General features: G+C 41.6%; 15 non-coding genes across 15 annotated transcripts; all 15 read right to left on the reverse strand.

The window, feature by feature from the left end:
• Window positions 1-312: 312 nt before the first annotated feature.
• TRNAY-GUA (transfer RNA tyrosine (anticodon GUA)) lies at window positions 313-398 on the reverse strand. The gene is given in 2 exon segments: window positions 313-348; window positions 362-398. It is a non-coding gene; the product is annotated as a tRNA-Tyr (tRNA).
• Window positions 399-2250: 1852 nt separating this feature from the next.
• Window positions 2251-2336, reverse strand: TRNAY-GUA (transfer RNA tyrosine (anticodon GUA)). The gene is given in 2 exon segments: window positions 2251-2286; window positions 2300-2336. It is a non-coding gene; the product is annotated as a tRNA-Tyr (tRNA).
• A 560-nt stretch (window positions 2337-2896) lies between these two features.
• Window positions 2897-2982, reverse strand: TRNAY-GUA (transfer RNA tyrosine (anticodon GUA)). Its single transcript is given in 2 exon segments — window positions 2897-2932; window positions 2946-2982. It is a non-coding gene; the product is annotated as a tRNA-Tyr (tRNA).
• Window positions 2983-3541: 559 nt separating this feature from the next.
• On the reverse strand, window positions 3542-3627 carry TRNAY-GUA (transfer RNA tyrosine (anticodon GUA)). Its single transcript is given in 2 exon segments — window positions 3542-3577; window positions 3591-3627. It is a non-coding gene; the product is annotated as a tRNA-Tyr (tRNA).
• Window positions 3628-4187: 560 nt separating this feature from the next.
• Window positions 4188-4273, reverse strand: TRNAY-GUA (transfer RNA tyrosine (anticodon GUA)). Its single transcript is given in 2 exon segments — window positions 4188-4223; window positions 4237-4273. It is a non-coding gene; the product is annotated as a tRNA-Tyr (tRNA).
• Window positions 4274-4832: 559 nt separating this feature from the next.
• Window positions 4833-4918, reverse strand: TRNAY-GUA (transfer RNA tyrosine (anticodon GUA)). Its single transcript is given in 2 exon segments — window positions 4833-4868; window positions 4882-4918. It is a non-coding gene; the product is annotated as a tRNA-Tyr (tRNA).
• A 1206-nt stretch (window positions 4919-6124) lies between these two features.
• On the reverse strand, window positions 6125-6210 carry TRNAY-GUA (transfer RNA tyrosine (anticodon GUA)). The gene is given in 2 exon segments: window positions 6125-6160; window positions 6174-6210. It is a non-coding gene; the product is annotated as a tRNA-Tyr (tRNA).
• A 2499-nt stretch (window positions 6211-8709) lies between these two features.
• On the reverse strand, window positions 8710-8795 carry TRNAY-GUA (transfer RNA tyrosine (anticodon GUA)). The gene is given in 2 exon segments: window positions 8710-8745; window positions 8759-8795. It is a non-coding gene; the product is annotated as a tRNA-Tyr (tRNA).
• Window positions 8796-10646: 1851 nt separating this feature from the next.
• On the reverse strand, window positions 10647-10732 carry TRNAY-GUA (transfer RNA tyrosine (anticodon GUA)). Its single transcript is given in 2 exon segments — window positions 10647-10682; window positions 10696-10732. It is a non-coding gene; the product is annotated as a tRNA-Tyr (tRNA).
• Window positions 10733-11291: 559 nt separating this feature from the next.
• Window positions 11292-11377, reverse strand: TRNAY-GUA (transfer RNA tyrosine (anticodon GUA)). Its single transcript is given in 2 exon segments — window positions 11292-11327; window positions 11341-11377. It is a non-coding gene; the product is annotated as a tRNA-Tyr (tRNA).
• Window positions 11378-12582: 1205 nt separating this feature from the next.
• TRNAY-GUA (transfer RNA tyrosine (anticodon GUA)) lies at window positions 12583-12668 on the reverse strand. Its single transcript is given in 2 exon segments — window positions 12583-12618; window positions 12632-12668. It is a non-coding gene; the product is annotated as a tRNA-Tyr (tRNA).
• Window positions 12669-18885: 6217 nt separating this feature from the next.
• On the reverse strand, window positions 18886-18971 carry TRNAY-GUA (transfer RNA tyrosine (anticodon GUA)). Its single transcript is given in 2 exon segments — window positions 18886-18921; window positions 18935-18971. It is a non-coding gene; the product is annotated as a tRNA-Tyr (tRNA).
• Window positions 18972-20823: 1852 nt separating this feature from the next.
• Window positions 20824-20909, reverse strand: TRNAY-GUA (transfer RNA tyrosine (anticodon GUA)). The gene is given in 2 exon segments: window positions 20824-20859; window positions 20873-20909. It is a non-coding gene; the product is annotated as a tRNA-Tyr (tRNA).
• A 1851-nt stretch (window positions 20910-22760) lies between these two features.
• TRNAY-GUA (transfer RNA tyrosine (anticodon GUA)) lies at window positions 22761-22846 on the reverse strand. The gene is given in 2 exon segments: window positions 22761-22796; window positions 22810-22846. It is a non-coding gene; the product is annotated as a tRNA-Tyr (tRNA).
• Window positions 22847-23405: 559 nt separating this feature from the next.
• Window positions 23406-23491, reverse strand: TRNAY-GUA (transfer RNA tyrosine (anticodon GUA)). Its single transcript is given in 2 exon segments — window positions 23406-23441; window positions 23455-23491. It is a non-coding gene; the product is annotated as a tRNA-Tyr (tRNA).
• Window positions 23492-23790: the final 299 nt, after the last annotated feature.

Genomic DNA, 23790 nt, shown 5'->3' on the forward strand with positions numbered 1-23790 from the left:
TCAGTGTTCCGCCTTGACAATATTTTAATATCTTGGATGGTGTATAGTGTTCTCCCATTTCCCTTGAGAAATCAAGATTGTCAACGGGATTCTGCTGTTTTGTCAGTTTATAGCAAGAGATGGGGATCCAAAACACCTCACAGGAAACCAACGAAGATTGGTGTCGGACAGAAAAATAACGTGGCCACAGCCTCAAAGCAAAAGGCATCTATTTTCAGTGATGAAATATGATATGATTATAAATTGTCTGTTATTTTACTTTCCAAGTATTTAACTTTCCAAGTATTCAATAAAATGTGCATTTGGCAAAAGTCCTTCGAGCCGGATTTGAACCAGCGACCTAAGGATGCCTGTTTTACCACTACAGTCCTCCGCTCTACCAACTGAGCTATCGAAGGCTTGGCAAATCATTCTCTAGCAAACTCAATACGAGCTTCCACTTCAACCGTCGACTTGTAAACATCGCTTGCAATTCGTGCAAAATACTACAAATTTGGCTTGTGAGGTTCCCGAATTGAGTAAAAGCACATCAGTTCCCAATTAAAAAAATGACCCCCTCCGCAGTCTCCCGCATGTTAATGACCACCATACTAAGGGGGAAAAGTTGAAAGGCGGCGCCTCACAGGCCATCTCCTCAGAGTATTCATCAGTGTTCGGCCTTGACAATATTTTAATATCTTGGATGGTGTATAGTGTTCTCCCATTTCCCTTGAGAAATCAAGATTGTCAAGGGGATTCTGCTGTTTTGTCAGTTCATAGCAAGAGATGGGGATCCAAAATACCTCAGAGGAAACCAACGAAGATTGGTGTCGGACAGAAAAATAACGTGGCCACAGCCTCAAAGCAAAAGGCATCTATTTTCAGTGATGAAATATAATATAATTATAAATTGTCTGTTATTTTACTTTCCAAGTATTTTACTTTCCAAGTATTCAATAAAATGTGCATTTGGCAAAAGTCCTTCGAGCCGAATTTGAACCAGCGACCTAAGGATGCCTGTTTTACCACTACAGTCCTCCGCTCTCCCAACTGAGCTATCGAAGGCTTGGCAAATTGTTCTCTAGCAAACTCAATACAAGCTTCCACTTCAACCGTCGACTTGTAAACATCTCTTGCAATTCGTGCAAAATACTACAAATTTGGCTTGTGACGTTCCCGAATTGAGTAAAAGCACATCAGTTCCCAATTAAAAAAATGACCCCCTCTGCAGTCTCCCGCATGTTACTGACCACCATACTAAGGGGGAAAAGTTGAAAGGCGGCGCCTCACAGGCCATCTCCTCAGAGTATTCAGCCGTGTTGGGCCTTGACAATATTTTAATATCTTGGATGGTGTATACTGTTCTCTCATTTCCCTTGAGAAATCAAGATTGTCAAGGGGATTCTGCTGTTTTGCCAGTTCATAGCAAGAGATGGGGATCCGTAACACCTCACAGGAAACCAATGAAGATTGGTGTTGGACAGAAACATAACGTGGCCACAGCCTCAAAGCAAAAGGCATCTATTTTCAGTGATGAAATATAATATAATTATAAATTGTCTGTTATCTTATTTTCCAAGTATTTTACTTTCCAAGTATTCAATAAAATTTGCATTTGGCAAAAGTCCTTTGAGCCGGATTTGAACCAGTGACCTAAGGATGCCTGTTTTACCACTACAGTCCTCCCCTCTACCAACTGAGCTATCGAAGGCTTGGCAAACCGTTCTCTAGCAAGCTCAATTCGAACTTTCACTTCAACCGTCGACATGCAAACATCTCTTGCAATTCGTGCAAAATACTACAAATTTGACTTGTGAGGTTCCCGAATTGAGTAAAAGCACATCAGTTCCCAATTAAAAAAATGACCCCCTCCGCAGTCTCCCGCATGTTACTGACCACCATGCTAAGGGGCAAAAGTTGAAAGGCGGCGCCTCACAGGCCATCTCCTCAGAGTATTCATCAGTGTTCCGCCTTGACAATATTTTAATATCTTGGATGGTGTATAGTGTTCTCCCATTTCCCTTGAGAAATCAAGATTGTCAAGGGGATTCTGCTGTTTTGTCAGTTTATAGCAAGAGATGGGGATCCAAAACACCTCACAGGAAACCAACGAAGATTGGTGTCGGACAGAAAAATAACGTGGCCACAGCCTCAAAGCAAAAGGCATCTATTTTCAGTGATGAAATATGATATGATTATAAATTGTCTGTTATTTTACTTTCCAAGTATTTAACTTTCCAAGTATTCAATAAAATGTGCATTTGGCAAAAGTCCTTCGAGCCGGATTTGAACCAGCGACCTAAGGATGCCTGTTTTACCACTACAGTCCTCCGCTCTACCAACTGAGCTATCGAAGGCTTGGCAAATCATTCTCTAGCAAACTCAATACGAGCTTCCACTTCAACCGTCGACTTGTAAACATCGCTTGCAATTCGTGCAAAATACTACAAATTTGGCTTGTGAGGTTCCCGAATTGAGTAAAAGCACATCAGTTCCCAATTAAAAAAATGACCCCCTCCGCAGTCTCCCGCATGTTAATGACCACCATACTAAGGGGGAAAAGTTGAAAGGCGGCGCCTCACAGGCCATCTCCTCAGAGTATTCAGCCGTGTTGGGCCTTGACAATATTTTAATATCTTGGATGGTGTATAGTGTTCTCTCATTTCCCTTGAGAAATCAAGATTGTCAAGGGGATTCTGCTGTTTTGCCAGTTCATAGCAAGAGATGGGGATCCAAAACACCTGACAGGAAACCAATGAAGATTCGTGTTGGACAGAAAAATAACGTGGCCACAGCCTCAAAGCAAAAGGCATCTATTTTCAGTGATGAAATATAATATAATTATAAATTGTCTGTTATTTTACTTTCCAAGTATTTTACTTTCCAAGTATTCAATAAAATGTGCATTTGGCAAGAGTCCTTCGAGCCGGATTTGAACCAGCGACCTAAGGATGCCTGTTTTCCCACTACAGTCCTCCGCTCTACCAACTGAGCTATCGAAGGCTTGGCAAATCAACTCTAGCAAACTCAATACGAGCATCCACTTCAACCGTCAACTTGTAAACATCCCTTGCAATTTGTGCAAAATACTACAAATTTGGCTTGTGAGGTTCCCGAATTGAGTAAAAGCACATCAGTTCCCAATTAAAAAAATGACCCCCTCCGCAGTCTCCCGCATGTTACTGACCACCATACTAAGGGGCAAAAGTTGAAAGGCGGCGCCTCACAGGCCATCTCCTCAGAGTATTCATCAGTGTTCCGCCTTGACAATATTTTAATATCTTGGATGGTGTATAGTGTTCTCTCATTTCCCTTGAGAAATCAAGATTGTCAAGGGGATTCTGCTGTTTTGCAAGTTCATAGCAAGAGATGGGGATCCAAAACACCTCACAGGAACCCAACGAAGATTGGTGTCGGACAGAAAAATAACGTGGCCACAGCCTCGAAGCAAAAGGCATCTATTTTCAGTGATGAAATATGATATGATTATAAATTGTCTGTTATTTTACTTTCCAAGTATTTAACTTTCCAAGTATTCAATAAAATGTACATTTGGCAAGAGTCCTTCGAGCCGGATTTGAACCAGCGACCTAAGGATGCCTGTTTTACCACTACAGTCCTCCGCTCTACCAACTGAGCTATCAAAGGCTTGGCAAATCATTCTCTAGCAAACTCAATACGAGCTTCCACTTCAACCGTCGACTTGTAAACATCGCTTGCAATTCGTGCAAAATACTACAAATTTGGCTTGTGAGGTTCCCGAATTGAGTAAAAGCACATCAGTTCCCAATTAAAAAAATGACCCCCTCCGCAGTCTCCCGCATGTTAATGACCACCATACTAAGGGGGAAAAGTTGAAAGGCGGCGCCTCACAGGCCATCTCCTCAGAGTATTCAGCCGTGTTGGGCCTTGACAATATTTTAATATCTTGGATGGTGTATAGTGTTCTCTCATTTCCCTTGAGAAATCAAGATTGTCAAGGGGATTCTGCTGTTTTGCCAGTTCATAGCAAGAGATGGGGATCCAAAACACCTGACAGGAAACCAATGAAGATTCGTGTTGGACAGAAAAATAACGTGGCCACAGCCTCAAAGCAAAAGGCATCTATTTTCAGTGATGAAATATAATATAATTATAAATTGTCTGTTATTTTACTTTCCAAGTATTTTACTTTCCAAGTATTCAATAAAATGTGCATTTGGCAAGAGTCCTTCGAGCCGGATTTGAACCAGCGACCTAAGGATGCCTGTTTTCCCACTACAGTCCTCCGCTCTACCAACTGAGCTATCGAAGGCTTGACAAATCAACTCTAGCAAACTCAATACGAGCATCCACTTCAACCGTCAACTTGTAAACATCCCTTGCAATTTGTGCAAAATACTACAAATTTGGCTTGTGAGGTTCCCGAATTGAGTAAAAGCACATCAGTTCCCAATTAAAAAAATGACCCCCTCCGCAGTCTCCCGCATGTTACTGACCACCATACTAAGGGGCAAAAGTTGAAAGGCGGCGCCTCACAGGCCATCTCCTCAGAGTATTCATCAGTGTTCCGCCTTGACAATATTTTAATATCTTGGATGGTGTATAGTGTTCTCCCATTTCCCTTGAGAAATCAAGATTGTCAAGGGGATTCTGCTGTTTTGTCAGTTTATAGCAAGAGATGGGGATCCAAAACACCTCACAGGAACCCAACGAAGATTGGTGTCGGACAGAAAAATAACGTGGCCACAGCCTCAAAGCAAAAGGCATCTATTTTCAGTGATGAAATATGATATGATTATAAATTGTCTGTTATTTTACTTTCCAAGTATTTAACTTTCCAAGTATTCAATAAAATGTGCATTTGGCAAAAGTCCTTCGAGCCGGATTTGAACCAGCGACCTAAGGATGCCTGTTTTAACACTACAGTCCTCCGCTCTACCAACTGAGCTATCGAAGGCTTGGCTAATCACTCTCTAGCAAACTCAATACGAGCTTCCACTTCAACCGTCGACTTGTAAACATCTCTTGCAATTCGTGCAAAATACTACAAATTTGGCTTGTGAGGTTCCCGAATTGAGTAAAAGCACATCAGTTCCCAATTAAAAAAATGACCCCCTCCGCAGTCTCCCGCATGTTACTGACCACGATACTAAGGGGGAAAAGTTGAAAGGCGGCGCCTCAGAGGCCATCTCCTCAGAGTATTCAGCCGTGTTGGGCCTTGACAATATTTTAATATCTTGGATGGTGTATAGTGTTCTCTCATTTCCCTTGAGAAATCAAGATTGTCAAGGGGATTCTGCTGTTTTGCCAGTTCATAGCAAGAGATGGGGATCCAAAACACCTGACAGGAAACCAACGAAGATTGGTGTCGGAACGAAAAATAACGTGGCCACAGCCTCAAAGCAAAAGGCATCTATTTTCAGTGATGAAATATAATATAATTATAAATTGTCTGTTATTTTACTTTCCAAGTATTTTACTTTCCAAGTATTCAATAAAATGTGCATTTGGCATAAGTCCTTTGAGCCGGATTTGAACCAGCGACCTAAGGATGCCTGTTTTACCACTACAGTCCTCCGCTCTACCAACTGAGCTATCGAAGGCTTGGCAAATTGTTCTCTAGCAAACTCAATACGAGCTTCCACTTCAACCGTCGACTTGTAAACATCTCTTGAAATTCGAGCAAAATACTACAAATTTGGCTTGTGACGTTCCCGAATTGAGTAAAAGCACATCAGTTCCCAATTAAAAAAATGACCCCCTCCGCAGTCTCCCTCATGTTAATGACCACCATACTAAGGGGGAAAAGTGGAAAGGCGGCGCCTCACAGGCCATCTCCTCAGAGTATTCAGCCGTGTTGGGCCTTGACAATATTTTAATATCTTGGATGGTGTATAGTGTTCTCTCATTTCCCTTGAGAAATCAAGATTGTCAAGGGGATTCTGCTGTTTTGCCAGTTCATAGCAAGGGATGGGGATCCAAAACACCTCACAGGAAACCAATGAAGATTGGTGTTGGACAGAAAAATAACGTGGCCACAGCCTCAAAGCAAAAGGCATCTATTTTCAGTGATGAAATATAATATAATTATAAATTGTCTGTTATTTTACTTTCCAAGTATTTTACTTTCCAAGTATTCAATGAAATTTGCATTTGGCAAAAGTCCTTCGAGCCGGATTTGAACCAGCGACCTAAGGATGCTTGTTTTACAACTACAGTCCTCCGCTCTACCAACTGAGCTATCGAAGGCTTGGCAAATCAACTCTAGCAAACTCAATACGAGCTTCCACTTCAACCGTCGACTTGTAAACATCTCTTGCAATTCGTGCAAAATACTACAAATTTGGCTTGTGAGGTTCCCGAATTGAGTAAAAGCACATCAGTTCCCAATTAAGAAAATGACCCCCTCCGCAGTCTCCCGCATGTTACTGACCAGCACAGTAAGGAGGAAAAGTTGAAAGGCGGCGCCTGACAGGCCATCTCCTCAGAGTATTCAGCCGTGTTGGGCCTTGACAATATTTTAATATCTTGGATGGTGTATAGTGTTCTCTCATTTCCCTTGAGAAATCAAGATTGTCAAGGGGATTCTGCTGTTTTGCCAGTTCATAGCAAGAGATGGGGATCCAAAACACCTCACAGGAAACCAATGAAGATTGGTGTTGGACAGAAACATAACGTGGCCACAGCCTCAAAGCAAAAGGCATCTATTTTCAGTGATGAAATATAATATAATTATAAATTGTCTGTTATGTTATTTTCCAAGTATTGTACTTTCCAAGTATTCAATAAAATTTGCATTTGGCAAAAAGTCCTTCGAGCCTGATTTGAACGAGCGACCTAAGGATGCCTCTTTTACCACTACAGCCCTCCGCTCTACCAACTGAGCTATCAAAGGCTTGGCAAATTGTTCTCTAGCAAGCTCAATACGAGCTTCCACTTCAGCTGTCGACATGCAAACATCTCTTGCAATTCGTGCAAAATACTACAAATTTGGCTTGTGAGGTTCCCGAATTGAGTAAAAGCACATCAGTTGACAATTAAAAAAATAACCCACTCTGCAGTCTCCCGCATGTTACTGACCACCATACTAAGGGGGAAAAGTTGAAAGGCGGCGCCTCACAGGCCATCTCCTCAGAGTATTCCGCAGTGTTGGGCCTTGACAATATTTTAATACCTTGGATGGTGTATAGTGTTCTCTCATTTTCCTTGAGAAATCAAGATTGTCAAGGAGATTCTGCTGTTTTGCCAGTTCATAGCAAGAGATGGGGATCCAAAACACCTCGCAGGAAACCAATGAAGATTCGTGTTGGACAGAAAAATAACGTGGCCAGAGCCTCAAAGCAAAAGGCATCTATTTTCAGTGAGGAAATATAATATAATTATAAATTGTCTGTTATTTTATTTTCCAAGTATTTTACTTTCCAAGTATTCAATAAAATTTGCATTTGTCAAAAGTCCTTCGAGCCGGATTTGAACCAGCGACCTAAGGATGCCTGTTTTACCACTACAGTCCTCCCCTCTACCAACTGAGCTATCGAAGGCTTGGCAAATCATTCTCTAGCTAGCTCAATTCGAGCTTCCACTTCAACCGTCGACATGCAAACATCTCTTGCAATTCGTGCAAAATACTACAAATTTGGCTTGTGAGGTTCCCGAATTGAGTAAAAGCACATCAGTTCCCAATTAAAAAAATGACCCCCTCCGCAGTCTCCCGCATGTTACTGACCACCATACTAAGGGGGGAAAAGTTGAAAGGCGGCACCTCACAGGCCATCTCCTCAGAGTATTCAGCCGTGTTGGGCCTTGACAATATTTTAATATCTTGGATGGTGTATAGTGTTCTCTCATTTTCCTTGAGAAATCAAGATTGTCAAGGGGATTCTGCTGTTTTGCCAGTTCATAGCAAGAGATGGGGATCCAAAACACCTCACAGGAAACCAATGAAGATTTGTGTTGGACAGAAAAATAACGTGGCCACAGCCTCAAAGCAAAAGGCATCTATTTTCAGTGATGAAATATAATATAATTATAAATTGTCTGTTATTTTACTTTCCAAGTATTTTACTTTCCAAGTATTCAATAAAATGTGCATTTGGCAAAAGTCCTTCGAGCCGGATTTGAAGAAGCGACCTAAGGATGCCTGTTTTATCACTACAGTCCTCCGCTCTACCAACTGAGCTATCGAACGCTTGGCAAATCATTCTCTAGCAAACTCAATACGAGCTTCAACTTCAACCGTCGACTTGTAAACATCTCTTGCAATTCGTGCAAAATACTACAAATTTGGCTTGTGAGGTTCCCGAATTGAGTAAAAGCACATCAGTTCCCAATTAAAAAAATGACCCCCTCCGCAGTCTCCCGCATGTTACTGACCACCATACTAAGGGGGAAAAGTGGAAAGGCGGCGCCTCACAGGCCATCTCCTCAGAGTATTCAGCCGTGTTGGGCCTTGACAATATTTTAATATCTTGGATGGTGTATAGTGTTCTCTCATTTCCCTTGAGAAATCAAGATTGTCAAGGGGATTCTGCTGTTTTGCCAGTTCATAGCAAGGGATGGGGATCCAAAACACCTCACAGGAAACCAATGAAGATTGGTGTTGGACAGAAAAATAACGTGGCCACAGCCTCAAAGCAAAAGGCATCTATTTTCAGTGATGAAATATAATATAATTATAAATTGTCTGTTATTTTACTTTCCAAGTATTTTACTTTCCAAGTATTCAATAAAATTTGCATTTGGCAAAAGTCCTTCGAGCCGGATTTGAACCAGCGACCTAAGGATGCTTGTTTTACAACTACAGTCCTCCGCTCTACCAACTGAGCTATCGAAGGCTTGGCAAATCAACTCTAGCAAACTCAATACGAGCTTCCACTTCAACCGTCGACTTGTAAACATCTCTTGCAATTCGTGCAAAATACTACAAATTTGGCTTGTGAGGTTCCCGAATTGAGTAAAAGCACATCAGTTCCCAATTAAGAAAATGACCCCCTCCGCAGTCTCCCGCATGTTACTGACCAGCACATTAAGGAGGAAAAGTTGAAAGGCGGCGCCTGACAGGCCATCTCCTCAGAGTATTCAGCCGTGTTGGGCCTTGACAATATTTTAATATCTTGGATGGTGTATAGTGTTCTCTCATTTCCCTTGAGAAATCAAGATTGTCAAGGGGATTCTGCTGTTTTGCCAGTTCATAGCAAGAGATGGGGATCCAAAACACCTCACAGGAAACCAATGAAGATTGGTGTTGGACAGAAACATAACGTGGCCACAGCCTCAAAGCAAAAGGCATCTATTTTCAGTGATGAAATATAATATAATTATAAATTGTCTGTTATGTTATTTTCCAAGTATTGTACTTTCCAAGTATTCAATAAAATTTGCATTTGGCAAAAGTCCTTCGAGCCGGATTTGAACGAGCGACCTAAGGATGCCTCTTTTACCACCACAGCCCTCCGCTCTACCAACGGAGCTATCGAAGGCTTGGAAAATTGTTCTCTAGCAAGCTCAATACGAGCTTCCACTTCAGCTGTCGACATGCAAACATCTCTTGCAATTCGTGCAAAATACTACAAATTTGGCTTGTGAGGTTCCCGAATTGAGTAAAAGCACATCAGTTGACAATTAAAAAAATAACCCACTCTGCAGTCTCCCGCATGTTACTGACCACCATACTAAGGGGGAAAAGTTGAAAGGCGGCGCCTCACAGGCCATCTCCTCAGAGTATTCAGCAGTGTTGGGCCTTGACAATATTTTAATACCTTGGATGGTGTATAGTGTTCTCTCATTTTCCTTGAGAAATCAAGATTGTCAAGGAGATTCTGCTGTTTTGCCAGTTCATAGCAAGAGATGGGGATCCAAAACACCTCGCAGGAAACCAATGAAGATTCGTGTTGGACAGAAAAATAACGTGGCCAGAGCCTCAAAGCAAAAGGCATCTATTTTCAGTGAGGAAATATAATATAATTATAAATTGTCTGTTATTTTATTTTCCAAGTATTTTACTTTCCAAGTATTCAATAAAATTTGCATTTGTCAAAAGTCCTTCGAGCCGGATTTGAACCAGTGACCTAAGGATGCCTGTTTTACCACTACAGTCCTCCGCTCTACCAACTGAGCTATCGAAGGCTTGGCAAATCATTCTCTAGCTAGCTCAATTCGAGCTTCCACTTCAACCGTCGACATGCAAACATCTCTTGCAATTCGTGCAAAATACTACAAATTTGGCTTGTGAGGTTCCCGAATTGAGTAAAAGCACATCAGTTCCCAATTAAAAAAATTACCCCCTCCGCAGTCTCCCGCATGTTACTGACCACCATACTAAGGGGGAAAAGTTGAAAGGCGGCACCTCACAGGCCATCTCCTCAGAGTATTCAGCCGTGTTGGGCCTTGACAATATTTTAATATCTTGGATGGTGTATAGTGTTCTCTCATTTCCCTTGAGAAATCAAGATTGTCAAGGGGATTCTGCTGTTTTGCCAGTTCATAGCAAGAGATGGGGATCCAAAACACCTGACAGGAAACCAATGAAGATTCGTGTTGGACAGAAAAATAACGTGGCCACAGCCTCAAAGCAAAAGGCATCTATTTTCAGTGATGAAATATAATATAATTATAAATTGTCTGTTATTTTACTTTCCAAGTATTTTACTTTCCAAGTATTCAATAAAATGTGCATTTGGCAAGAGTCCTTCGAGCCGGATTTGAACCAGCGACCTAAGGATGCCTGTTTTCCCACTACAGTCCTCCGCTCTACCAACTGAGCTATCGAAGGATTGGCAAATCAACTCTAGCAAACTCAATACGAGCATCCACTTCAACCGTCGACTTGTAAACATCCCTTGCAATTTGTGCAAAATACTACAAATTTGGCTTGTGAGGTTCCCGAATTGAGTAAAAGCACATCAGTTCCCAATTAAAAAAATGACCCCCTCCGCAGTCTCCCGCATGTTACTGACCACCATGCTAAGGGGCAAAAGTTGAAAGGCGGCGCCTCACAGGCCATCTCCTCAGAGTATTCATCAGTGTTCCGCCTTGACAATATTTTAATATCTTGGATGGTGTATAGTGTTCTCCCATTTCCCTTGAGAAATCAAGATTGTCAAGGGGATTCTGCTGTTTTGTCAGTTTATAGCAAGAGATGGGGATCCAAAACACCTCACAGGAAACCAACGAAGATTGGTGTCGGACAGAAAAATAACGTGGCCACAGCCTCAAAGCAAAAGGCATCTATTTTCAGTGATGAAATATGATATGATTATAAATTGTCTGTTATTTTACTTTCCAAGTATTTAACTTTCCAAGTATTCAATAAAATGTGCATTTGGCAAAAGTCCTTCGAGCCGGATTTGAACCAGCGACCTAAGGATGCCTGTTTTACCACTACAGTCCTCCGCTCTACCAACTGAGCTATCGAAGGCTTGGCAAATCATTCTCTAGCAAACTCAATACGAGCTTCCACTTCAACCGTCGACTTGTAAACATCGCTTGCAATTCGTGCAAAATACTACAAATTTGGCTTGTGAGGTTCCCGAATTGAGTAAAAGCACATCAGTTCCCAATTAAAAAAATGACCCCCTCCGCAGTCTCCCGCATGTTAATGACCACCATACTAAGGGGGAAAAGTTGAAAGGCGGCGCCTCACAGGCCATCTCCTCAGAGTATTCAGCCGTGTTGGGCCTTGACAATATTTTAATATCTTGGATGGTGTATAGTGTTCTCTCATTTCCCTTGAGAAATCAAGATTGTCAAGGGGATTCTGCTGTTTTGCCAGTTCATAGCAAGAGATGGGGATCCAAAACACCTGACAGGAAACCAATGAAGATTCGTGTTGGACAGAAAAATAACGTGGCCACAGCCTCAAAGCAAAAGGCATCTATTTTCAGTGATGAAATATAATATAATTATAAATTGTCTGTTATTTTACTTTCCAAGTATTTTACTTTCCAAGTATTCAATAAAATGTGCATTTGGCAAGAGTCCTTCGAGCCGGATTTGAACCAGCGACTTAAGGATGCCTGTTTTCCCACTACAGTCCTCCGCTCTACCAACTGAGCTATCGAAGGCTTGGCAAATCAACTCTAGCAAACTCAATACGAGCATCCACTTCAACCGTCAACTTGTAAACATCCCTTGCAATTTGTGCAAAATACTACAAATTTGGCTTGTGAGGTTCCCGAATTGAGTAAAAGCACATCAGTTGCCAATTAAAAAAATGACCCCCTCCGCAGTCTCCCGCATGTTACTGACCACCATACTAAGGGGCAAAAGTTGAAAGGCGGCGCCTCACAGGCCATCTCCTCAGAGTATTCATCAGTGTTCCGCCTTGACAATATTTTAATATCTTGGATGGTGTATAGTGTTCTCCCATTTCCCTTGAGAAATCAAGATTGTCAAGGGGATTCTGCTGTTTTGTCAGTTTATAGCAAGAGATGGGGATCCAAAACACCTCACAGGAACCCAACGAAGATTGGTGTCGGACAGAAAAATAACGTGGCCACAGCCTCAAAGCAAAAGGCATCTATTTTCAGTGATGAAATATGATATGATTATAAATTGTCTGTTATTTTACTTTCCAAGTATTTAACTTTCCAAGTATTCAATAAAATGTGCATTTGGCAAAAGTCCTTCGAGCCGGATTTGAACCAGCGACCTAAGGATGCCTGTTTTAACACTACAGTCCTCCGCTCTACCAACTGAGCTATCGAAGGCTTGGCTAATCACCCTCTAGCAAACTCAATACGAGCTTCCACTTCAACCGTCGACTTGTAAACATCTCTTGCAATTCGTGCAAAATACTACAAATTTGGCTTGTGAGGTTCCCGAATTGAGTAAAAGCACATCAGTTCCCAATTAAAAAAATGACCCCCTCCGCAGTCTCCCGCATGTTACTGACCACGATACTAAGGGGGAAAAGTTGAAAGGCGGCGCCTCAGAGGCCATCTCCTCAGAGTATTCAGCCGTGTTGGGCCTTGACAATATTTTAATATCTTGGATGGTGTATAGTGTTCTCTCATTTCCCTTGAGAAATCAAGATTGTCAAGGGGATTCTGCTGTTTTGCCAGTTCATAGCAAGAGATGGGGATCCAAAACACCTGACAGGAAACCAACGAAGATTGGTGTCGGAACGAAAAATAACGTGGCCACAGCCTCAAAGCAAAAGGCATCTATTTTCAGTGATGAAATATAATATAATTATAAATTGTCTGTTATTTTACTTTCCAAGTATTTTACTTTCCAAGTATTCAATAAAATGTGCATTTGGCATAAGTCCTTTGAGCCGGATTTGAACCAGCGACCTAAGGATGCCTGTTTTATCACTACAGTCCTCCGCTCTACCAACTGTGCTATCGAAGGCTTGGCAAATTGTTCTCTAGCAAACTCAATACGAGCTTCCACTTCAACCGTCGACTTGTAAACATCTCTTGAAATTCGTGCAAAATACTACAAATTTGGCTTGTGACGTTCCCGAATTGAGTAAAAGCACATCAGTTCCCAATTAAAAAAATGACCCCCTCCGCAGTCTCCCTCAAGTTAATGACCACCATACTAAGGGGGAAAAGTTGAAAGGCGGCGCCTCACAGGCCATCTCCTCAGAGTATTCAGCCGTGTTGGGCCTTGACAATATTTTAATATCTTGGATGGTGTATAGTGTTCTCTCATTTCCCTTGAGAAATCAAGATTGTCAAGGGGATTGTGCTGTTTTGCCAGTTCATAGCAAGAGATGGGGATCCAAAACACCTGACAGGAAACCAATGAAGATTCGTGTTGGACAGAAAAATAACGTGGCCACAGCCTCAAAGCAAAAGGCATCTATTTTCAGTGATGAAATATAATATAATTATAAATTGTCTGTTATTTTACTTTCCAAGTATTTTACTTTCCAAGTATTCAATAAAATGTGCATTTGGCAAGAGTCCTTCGAGCTGGATTTGAACCAGCGACCTAATGATGCCTGTTTTACCACTACAGTCCTCCGCTCTACCAACTGAGCTATCTAAGGCTTGGCAAATCAACTCTAGCAAACTCAATACGAGCATCCACTTTAACCGTCGACTTGTAAACATCTCTTGCAATTTGTGCAAAATACTACAAATTTGGCTTGTGAGGTTCCCGAATTGAGTAAAAGCACATCAGTTCCCAATTAAAAAAATGACCCCCTCCGCAGTCTCCCGCATGTTACTGACCACGATACTAAGGGGGAAAAGTTGAAAGGCGGCGCCTCACAGGCCATCTCCTCAGAGTATTCAGCCGTGTTGGGCCTTGACAATATTTTAATATCTTGGATGGTGTATAGTGTTCTCTCATTTCCGTTGAGAAATCAAGATTGTCAAGGGGATTCTGCTGTTTTGCCAGTTCATAGCAAGAGATGGGGATCCAAAACACCTGACAGGAAACCAACGAAGATTGGTGTCGGACAGAAAAATAACTTGGCCACAGCCTCAAAGCAAAAGGCATCTATTTTCAGTGATGAAATATAATATAATTATAAATTGTCTGTTATTTTACTTTCCAAGTATTTTACTTTCCAAGTATTCAATAAAATGTGCATTTGGCAAAAGTCCTTTGAGCCGGATTTGAACCAGCGACCTAAGGATGCCTGTTTTACCACTACAGTCCTCCGCTCTACCAACTGAGCTATCGAAGGCTTGGCAAATTGTTCTCTAGCAAACTCAATACGAGCTTCCACTTCAACCGTCGACTTGTAAACATCTCTTGAAATTCGTGCAAAATACTACAAATTTGGCTTGTGACGTTCCCGAATTGAGTAAAAGCACATCAGTTCCCAATTAAAAAAATGACCCCCTCCGCAGTCTCCCTAATGTTAATTGCCAAGCCTATCGAAGGCTTGGCAAATCAGTCTCTAGCAAGCTCAATACGAGCTTCCACTTCAACCTTCAACATTCAAACATCTCTTGCAATTCGTGCAAAATACTACAAATTTGGCTTGTGAGGTTCCCGAATTGAGTAAAAGCACATCAGTTCACAATTAAAAAAATGACCCCCTCCGCAGTCTCCCGCATGTTACTGACCACCATACAAAGGAGGAAAAGTTGAAAGGCGGCGCCTCACAGGCCATCTCCTCAGAGTATTCATCAGTGTTCGGCCTTGACAATATTTTAATATCTTGGATGGTGTATAGTGTTCTCCCATTTCCCTTGAGAAATCAAGATTGTCAAGGGGATTCTGCTGTTTTGTCAGTTCATAGCAAGAGATGGGGATCCAAAATACCTCAGAGGAAACCAACGAAGATTGGTGTCGGACAGAAAAATAACGTGGCCACAGCCTCAAAGCAAAAGGCATCTATTTTCAGTGATGAAATATAATATAATTATAAATTGTCTGTTATTTTACTTTCCAAGTATTTTACTTTCCAAGTATTCAATAAAATGTGCATTTGGCAAAAGTCCTTCGAGCCGGATTTGAACCAGGGACCTAAGGATGCCTGTTTTACCACTACAGTCCTCCGCTCTACCAACTGAGCTATCGAAGGCTTGGCAAATTGTTCTCTAGCAAACTTAATACAAGCTTCCACTTCAACCGTCGACTTGTAAACATCTCTTGCAATTCGTGCAAAATACTACAAATTTGGCTTGTGACGTTCCCGAATTGAGTAAAAGCACATCAGTTCCCAATTAAAAAAATGACCCCCTCTGCAGTCTCCCGCATGTTACTGACCACCATACTAAGGGGGAAAAGTTGAAAGGCGGCGCCTCACAGGCCATCTCCTCAGAGTATTCAGCCGTGTTGGGCCTTGACAATATTTTAATATCTTGGATGGTGTATACTGTTCTCTCATTTCCCTTGAGAAATCAAGATTGTCAAGGGGATTCTGCTGTTTTGCCAGTTCATAGCAAGAGATGGGGATCCGTAACACCTCACAGGAAACCAATGAAGATTGGTGTTGGACAGAAACATAACGTGGCCACAGCCTCAAAGCAAAAGGCATCTATTTTCAGTGATGAAATATAATATAATTATAAATTGTCTGTTATGTTATTTTCCAAGTATTTTACTTTCCAAGTATTCAATAAAATTTGCATTTGGCAAAAGTCCTTTGAGCCGGATTTGAACCAGTGACCTAAGGATGCCTGTTTTACCACTACAGTCCTCCCCTCTACCAACTGAGCTTTTTTGCCAGTTCATAGCAAGAGATGGGGATCCAAAACACCTGACAGGAAACCAATGAAGATTCGTGTTGGACAGAAAAATAACGTGGCCACAGCCTCAAAGCAAAAGGCATCTATTTTCAGTGATGAAATATAATATAATTATAAATTGTCTGTTATTTTACTTTCCAAGTATTTTACTTTCCAAGTATTCAATAAAATGTGCATTTGGCAAGAGTCCTTCGAGCTGGATTTGAACCAGCGACCTAATGATGCCTGTTTTACCACTACAGTCCTCGGCTCTACCAACTGAGCTATCTAAGGCTTGGCAAATCAACTCTAGCAAACTCAATACGAGCATCCACTTTAACCGTCGACTTGTAAACATCTCTTGCAATTTGTGCAAAATACTACAAATTTGGCTTGTGAGGTTCCCGAATTGAGTAAAAGCACATCAGTTCCCAATTAAAAAAATGACCCCCTCCGCAGTCTCCCGCATGTTACTGACCACGATACTAAGGGGGAAAAGTTGAAAGGCGGCGCCTCACAGGCCATCTCCTCAGAGTATTCAGCCGTGTTGGGCCTTGACAATATTTTAATATCTTGGATGGTGTATAGTGTTCTCTCATTTCCGTTGAGAAATCAAGATTGTCAAGGGGATTCTGCTGTTTTGCCAGTTCATAGCAAGAGATGGGGATCCAAAACACCTGACAGGAAACCAACGAAGATTGGTGTCGGACAGAAAAATAACGTGGCCACAGCCTCAAAGCAAAAGGCATCTATTTTCAGTGATGAAATATAATATAATTATAAATTGTCTGTTATTTTACTTTCCAAGTATTTTACTTTCCAAGTATTCAATAAAATGTGGATTTGGCAAAAGTCCTTTGAGCCGGATTTGAACCAGCGACCTAAGGATGCCTGTTTTACCACTACAGTCCTCCGCTCTACCAACTGAGCTATCGAAGGCTTGGCAAATTGTTCTCTAGCAAACTCAATACGAGCTTCCACTTCAACCGTCGACTTGTAAACATCTCTTGAAATTCGTGCAAAATACTACAAATTTGGCTTGTGACGTTCCCGAATTGAGTAAAAGCACATCAGTTCCCAATTAAAAAAATGACCCCCTCCGCAGTCTCCCTAATGTTAATGACCACCATACTAAGGGGGAAAAGTTGAAAGGCGGCCCCTCACAGGCCATCTCCTCAGAGTATTCAGCCGTGTTGGGCCTTGACAATATTTTAATATCTTGGATGGTGTATAGTGTTCTCTCATTTCCCTTGAGAAATCAAGATTGTCAAGGGGATTGTGCTGTTTTGCCAGTTCATAGCAAGAGATGGGGATCCAAAACACCTGACAGGAAACCAATGAAGATTCGTTTTGGACAGAAAAATAACGTGGCCACAGCCTCAAAGCAAAAGGCATCTATTTTCAGTGATGAAATATAATATAATTATAAATTGTCTGTTATTTTACTTTCCAAGTATTTTACTTTCCAAGTATTCAATAAAATGTGCATTTGGCAAGAGTCCTTCGAGCTGGATTTGAACCAGCGACCTAATGATGCCTGTTTTACCACTACAGTCCTCCGCTCTACCAACTGAGCTATCTAAGGCTTGGCAAATCAACTCTAGCAAACTCAATACGAGCATCCACTTTAACCGTCGACTTGTAAACATCTCTTGCAATTTTTTGCAAAATACTACAAATATGGCTTGTGAGGTTCCCGAATTGAGTAAAAGCACATCAGTTCCCAATTAAAAAAATGACCCCCTCCGCAGTCTCCCGCATGTTACTGACCACCATACTAAGGGGGAAAAGTTGAAAGGCGGCACCTAACAGGCCATCTCCTCAGAGTATTCAGCCGCGTTGGGCCTTGACAATATTTTAATATCTTGGATGGTGTATAGTGTTCTCTCATTTCCCTTGAGAAATCAAGATTGTCAAGGGGATTCTGCTGTTTTGCCAGTTCATAGCAAGAGATGGGGATCCAAAACACCTCACAGGAAACCAATGAAGATTCGTGTTGGACAGAAAAATAAGGTGGTCACAGCCTCAAAGCAAAAGGCATCTATTTTCAGTGATGAAATATAATATAATTATAAATTGTCTGTTATTTTACTTTCCAAGTATTTTACTTTCCAAGTATTCAATAAAATGTGTATTTGGCAAAAGTCCTTCGAGCCGGATTTGAACCAGCGACCTAAGGATGCCTGTTTTACCACTAGAGTCCGCTCTACCAACTGAGCTATCGAAGGCTTGGCAAATTAGTCTCTAGCAAGCTCAATACGAGCTTCCACTTCAACCTTCAACATTCAAACATCTCTTGCAATTCGTGCAAAATACTACAAATTTGGCTTGTGAGGTTCCCGAATTGAGTAAAAGCACATCAGTTCACAATTAAAAAAATGACCCCCTCCGCAGTCTCCCGCATGTTACTGACCACCATACAAAGGAGGAAAAGTTGAAAGGCGGCGCCTCACAGGCCATCTCCTCAGAGTATTCATCAGTGTTCGGCCTTGACAATATTTTAATATCTTGGATGGTGTATAGTGTTCTCCCATTTCCCTTGAGAAATCAAGATTGTCAAGGGGATTCTGCTGTTTTGTCAGTTCATAGCAAGAGATGGGGATCCAAAATACCTCAGAGGAAACCAACGAAGATTGGTGTCGGACAGAAAAATAACGTGGCCACAGCCTCAAAGCAAAAGGCATCTATTTTCAGTGATGAAATATAATATAATTATAAATTGTCTGTTATTTTACTTTCCAAGTATTTTACTTTCGAAGTATTCAATAAAATGTGCATTTGGCAAAAGTCCTTCGAGCCGGATTTGAACCAGCGACCTAAGGATGCCTGTTTTACCACTACAGTCCTCCGCTCTACCAACTGAGCTATCGAAGGCTTGGCAAATTGTTCTCTAGCAAACTCAATACAAGCTTCCACTTCAACCGTCGACTTGTAAACATCTCTTGCAATTCGTGCAAAATACTACAAATTTGGCTTGTGACGTTCCCGAATTGAGTAAAAGCACATCAGTTCCCAATTAAAAAAATGACCCCCTCTGCAGTCTCCCGCATGTTACTGACCACCATACTAAGGGGGAAAAGTTGAAAGGCGGCGCCTCACAGGCCATCTCCTCAGAGTATTCAGCCGTGTTGGGCCTTGACAATATTTTAATATCTTGGATGGTGTATACTGTTCTCTCATTTCCCTTGAGAAATCAAGATTGTCAAGGGGATTCTGCTGTTTTGCCAGTTCATAGCAAGAGATGGGGATCCGTAACACCTCACAGGAAACCAATGAAGATTGGTGTTGGACAGAAACATAACGTGGCCACAGCCTCAAAGCAAAAGGCATCTATTTTCAGTGATGAAATATAATATAATTATAAATTGTCTGTTATGTTATTTTCCAAGTATTTTACTTTCCAAGTATTCAATAAAATTTGCATTTGGCAAAAGTCCTTTGAGCCGGATTTGAACCAGTGACCTAAGGATGCCTGTTTTACCACTACAGTCCTCCCCTCTACCAACTGAGCTATCGAAGGCTTGGCAAACCGTTCTCTAGCAAGCTCAATTCGAACTTTCACTTCAACCGTCGACATGCAAACATCTCTTGCAATTCGTGCAAAATACTACAAATTTGACTTGTGAGGTTCCCGAATTGAGTAAAAGCACATCAGTTCCCAATTAAAAAAATGACCGCCTCCGCAGTCTCCCGCATGTTACTGACCACCATACTAAGGAGGAAAAGTTGAAAGGCGGCGCCTCACAGGCCATCTCCTCAGAGTATTCATCAGTGTTCGGCCTTGACAATATTTTAATATCTTGGATGGTGTATGGTGTTCTCCCATTTCCCTTGAGAAATCAAGATTGTCAAGGGGATTCTGCTGTTTTGTCAGTTCATAGCAAGAGATGGGGATCCAAAACACCTCACAGGAAACCAACGAAGATTGGTGTCGGACAGAAAAATAACGTGGCCACAGCCTCAAAGCAAAAGGCATCTATTTTCAGTGATGAAATATAATATAATTATAAATTGTCTGTTATTTTACTTTCCAAGTATTTTACTTTCCAAGTATTCACTAAAATTTGCATTTGGCAAAAGTCCTTCGAGCCAGATTTGAACCAGCGACCTAAGGATGCCTGTTTTACCACTACAGTCCTCCGCTCTACCAACTGAGCTATCGAAGGCTTGGCAAATCATTCTCTAGCAAACTCAATACGAGCTTCCACTTCAACCGTCGACTTGTAAACATCTCTTGCAATTCGTGCAAAATACTACAAATTTGGCTTGTGAGGTTCCCGAATTGAGTAAAAGCACATCAGTTCCCAATTAAAAAAATGACCCCCTCCGCAGTCTCCCGCATGTTAATGACCACCATACTAAGGGGGAAAAGTTGAAAGGCGGCGCCTCACAGGCCATCTCCTCAGAGTATTCAGCCGTGTTGGGCCTTGACAATATTTTAATATCTTGGATGGTGTATAGTGTTCTCTCATTTCCCTTGAGAAATCAAGATTGTCAAGGGGATTCTGCTGTTTTGCCAGTTCATAGCAAGGGATGGGGATCCAAAACACCTCACAGGAAACCAATGAAGATTGGTGTTGGACAGAAAAATAACGTGGCCACAGCCTCAAAGCAAAAGGCATCTATTTTCAGTGATGAAATATAATATAATTATAAATTGTCTGTTATTTTACTTTCCAAGTATTTTACTTTCCAAGTATTCAATAAAATTTGCATTTGGCAAAAGTCCTTCGAGCCGGATTTGAACCAGCGACCTAAGGATGCTTGTTTTACAACTACAGTCCTCCGCTCTACCAACTGAGCTATCGAAGGCTTGGCAAATCAACTCTAGCAAACTCAATACGAGCTTCCACTTCAACCGTCGACTTGTAAACATCTCTTGCAATTCGTGCAAAATACTACAAATTTGGCTTGTGAGGTTCCCGAATTGAGTAAAAGCACATCAGTTCCCAATTAAGAAAATGACCCCCTCCGCAGTCTCCCGCATGTTACTGACCAGCACATTAAGGAGGAAAAGTTGAAAGGCGGCGCCTGACAGGCCATCTCCTCAGAGTATTCAGCCGTGTTGGGCCTTGACAATATTTTAATATCTTGGATGGTGTATAGTGTTCTCTCATTTCCCTTGAGAAATCAAGATTGTCAAGGGGATTCTGCTGTTTTGCCAGTTCATAGCAAGAGATGGGGATCCAAAACACCTCACAGGAAACCAATGAAGATTGGTGTTGGACAGAAACATAACGTGGCCACAGCCTCAAAGCAAAAGGCATCTATTTTCAGTGATGAAATATAATATAATTATAAATTGTCTGTTATGTTATTTTCCAAGTATTGTACTTTCCAAGTATTCAATAAAATTTGCATTTGGCAAAAGTCCTTCGAGCCGGATTTGAACGAGCGACCTAAGGATGCCTCTTTTACCACCACAGCCCTCCGCTCTACCAACGGAGCTATCGAAGGCTTGGAAAATTGTTCTCTAGCAAGCTCAATACGAGCTTCCACTTCAGCTGTCGACATGCAAACATCTCTTGCAATTCGTGCAAAATACTACAAATTTGGCTTGTGAGGTTCCCGAATTGAGTAAAAGCACATCAGTTGACAATTAAAAAAATAACCCACTCTGCAGTCTCCCGCATGTTACTGACCACCATACTAAGGGGGAAAAGTTGAAAGGCGGCGCCTCACAGGCCATCTCCTCAGAGTATTCAGCAGTGTTGGGCCTTGACAATATTTTAATACCTTGGATGGTGTATAGTGTTCTCTCATTTTCCTTGAGAAATCAAGATTGTCAAGGAGATTCTGCTGTTTTGCCAGTTCATAGCAAGAGATGGGGATCCAAAACACCTCGCAGGAAACCAATGAAGATTCGTGTTGGACAGAAAAATAACGTGGCCAGAGCCTCAAAGCAAAAGGCATCTATTTTCAGTGAGGAAATATAATATAATTATAAATTGTCTGTTATTTTATTTTCCAAGTATTTTACTTTCCAAGTATTCAATAAAATTTGCATTTGTCAAAAGTCCTTCGAGCCGGATTTGAACCAGTGACCTAAGGATGCCTGTTTTACCACTACAGTCCTCCGCTCTACCAACTGAGCTATCGAAGGCTTGGCAAATCATTCTCTAGCTAGCTCAATTCGAGCTTCCACTTCAACCGTCGACATGCAAACATCTCTTGCAATTCGTGCAAAATACTACAAATTTGGCTTGTGAGGTTCCCGAATTGAGTAAAAGCACATCAGTTCCCAATTAAAAAAATTACCCCCTCCGCAGTCTCCCGCATGTTACTGACCACCATACTAAGGGGGAAAAGTTGAAAGGCGGCACCTCACAGGCCATCTCCTCAGAGTATTCAGCCGTGTTGGGCCTTGACAATATTTTAATATCTTGGATGGTGTATAGTGTTCTCTCATTTCCCTTGAGAAATCAAGATTGTCAAGGGGATTCTGCTGTTTTGCCAGTTCATAGCAAGAGATGGGGATCCAAAACACCTGACAGGAAACCAATGAAGATTCGTGTTGGACAGAAAAATAACGTGGCCACAGCCTCAAAGCAAAAGGCATCTATTTTCAGTGATGAAATATAATATAATTATAAATTGTCTGTTATTTTACTTTCCAAGTATTTTACTTTCCAAGTATTCAATAAAATGTGCATTTGGCAAGAGTCCTTCGAGCCGGATTTGAACCAGCGACCTAAGGATGCCTGTTTTCCCACTACAGTCCTCCGCTCTACCAACTGAGCTATCGAAGGATTGGCAAATCAACTCTAGCAAACTCAATACGAGCATCCACTTCAACCGTCGACTTGTAAACATCCCTTGCAATTTGTGCAAAATACTACAAATTTGGCTTGTGAGGTTCCCGAATTGAGTAAAAGCACATCAGTTCCCAATTAAAAAAATGACCCCCTCCGCAGTCTCCCGCATGTTACTGACCACCATGCTAAGGGGCAAAAGTTGAAAGGCGGCGCCTCACAGGCCATCTCCTCAGAGTATTCATCAGTGTTCCGCCTTGACAATATTTTAATATCTTGGATGGTGTATAGTGTTCTCCCATTTCCCTTGAGAAATCAAGATTGTCAAGGGGATTCTGCTGTTTTGTCAGTTTATAGCAAGAGATGGGGATCCAAAACACCTCACAGGAAACCAACGAAGATTGGTGTCGGACAGAAAAATAACGTGGCCACAGCCTCAAAGCAAAAGGCATCTATTTTCAGTGATGAAATATGATATGATTATAAATTGTCTGTTATTTTACTTTCCAAGTATTTAACTTTCCAAGTATTCAATAAAATGTGCATTTGGCAAAAGTCCTTCGAGCCGGATTTGAACCAGCGACCTAAGGATGCCTGTTTTACCACTACAGTCCTCCGCTCTACCAACTGAGCTATCGAAGGCTTGGCAAATCATTCTCTAGCAAACTCAATACGAGCTTCCACTTCAACCGTCGACTTGTAAACATCGCTTGCAATTCGTGCAAAATACTACAAATTTGGCTTGTGAGGTTCCCGAATTGAGTAAAAGCACATCAGTTCCCAATTAAAAAAATGACCCCCTCCGCAGTCTCCCGCATGTTAATGACCACCATACTAAGGGGGAAAAGTTGAAAGGCGGCGCCTCACAGGCCATCTCCTCAGAGTATTCAGCCGTGTTGGGCCTTGACAATATTTTAATATCTTGGATGGTGTATAGTGTT

The sequence above is a fragment of the Ambystoma mexicanum genome, chromosome 1p, assembly GCF_040938575.1.
Source record: "Ambystoma mexicanum isolate Mex_15411 chromosome 1p, UKY_AmexF1_1, whole genome shotgun sequence".
In the NCBI taxonomy this organism is placed as follows: domain Eukaryota; kingdom Metazoa; phylum Chordata; class Amphibia; order Caudata; family Ambystomatidae; genus Ambystoma; species Ambystoma mexicanum.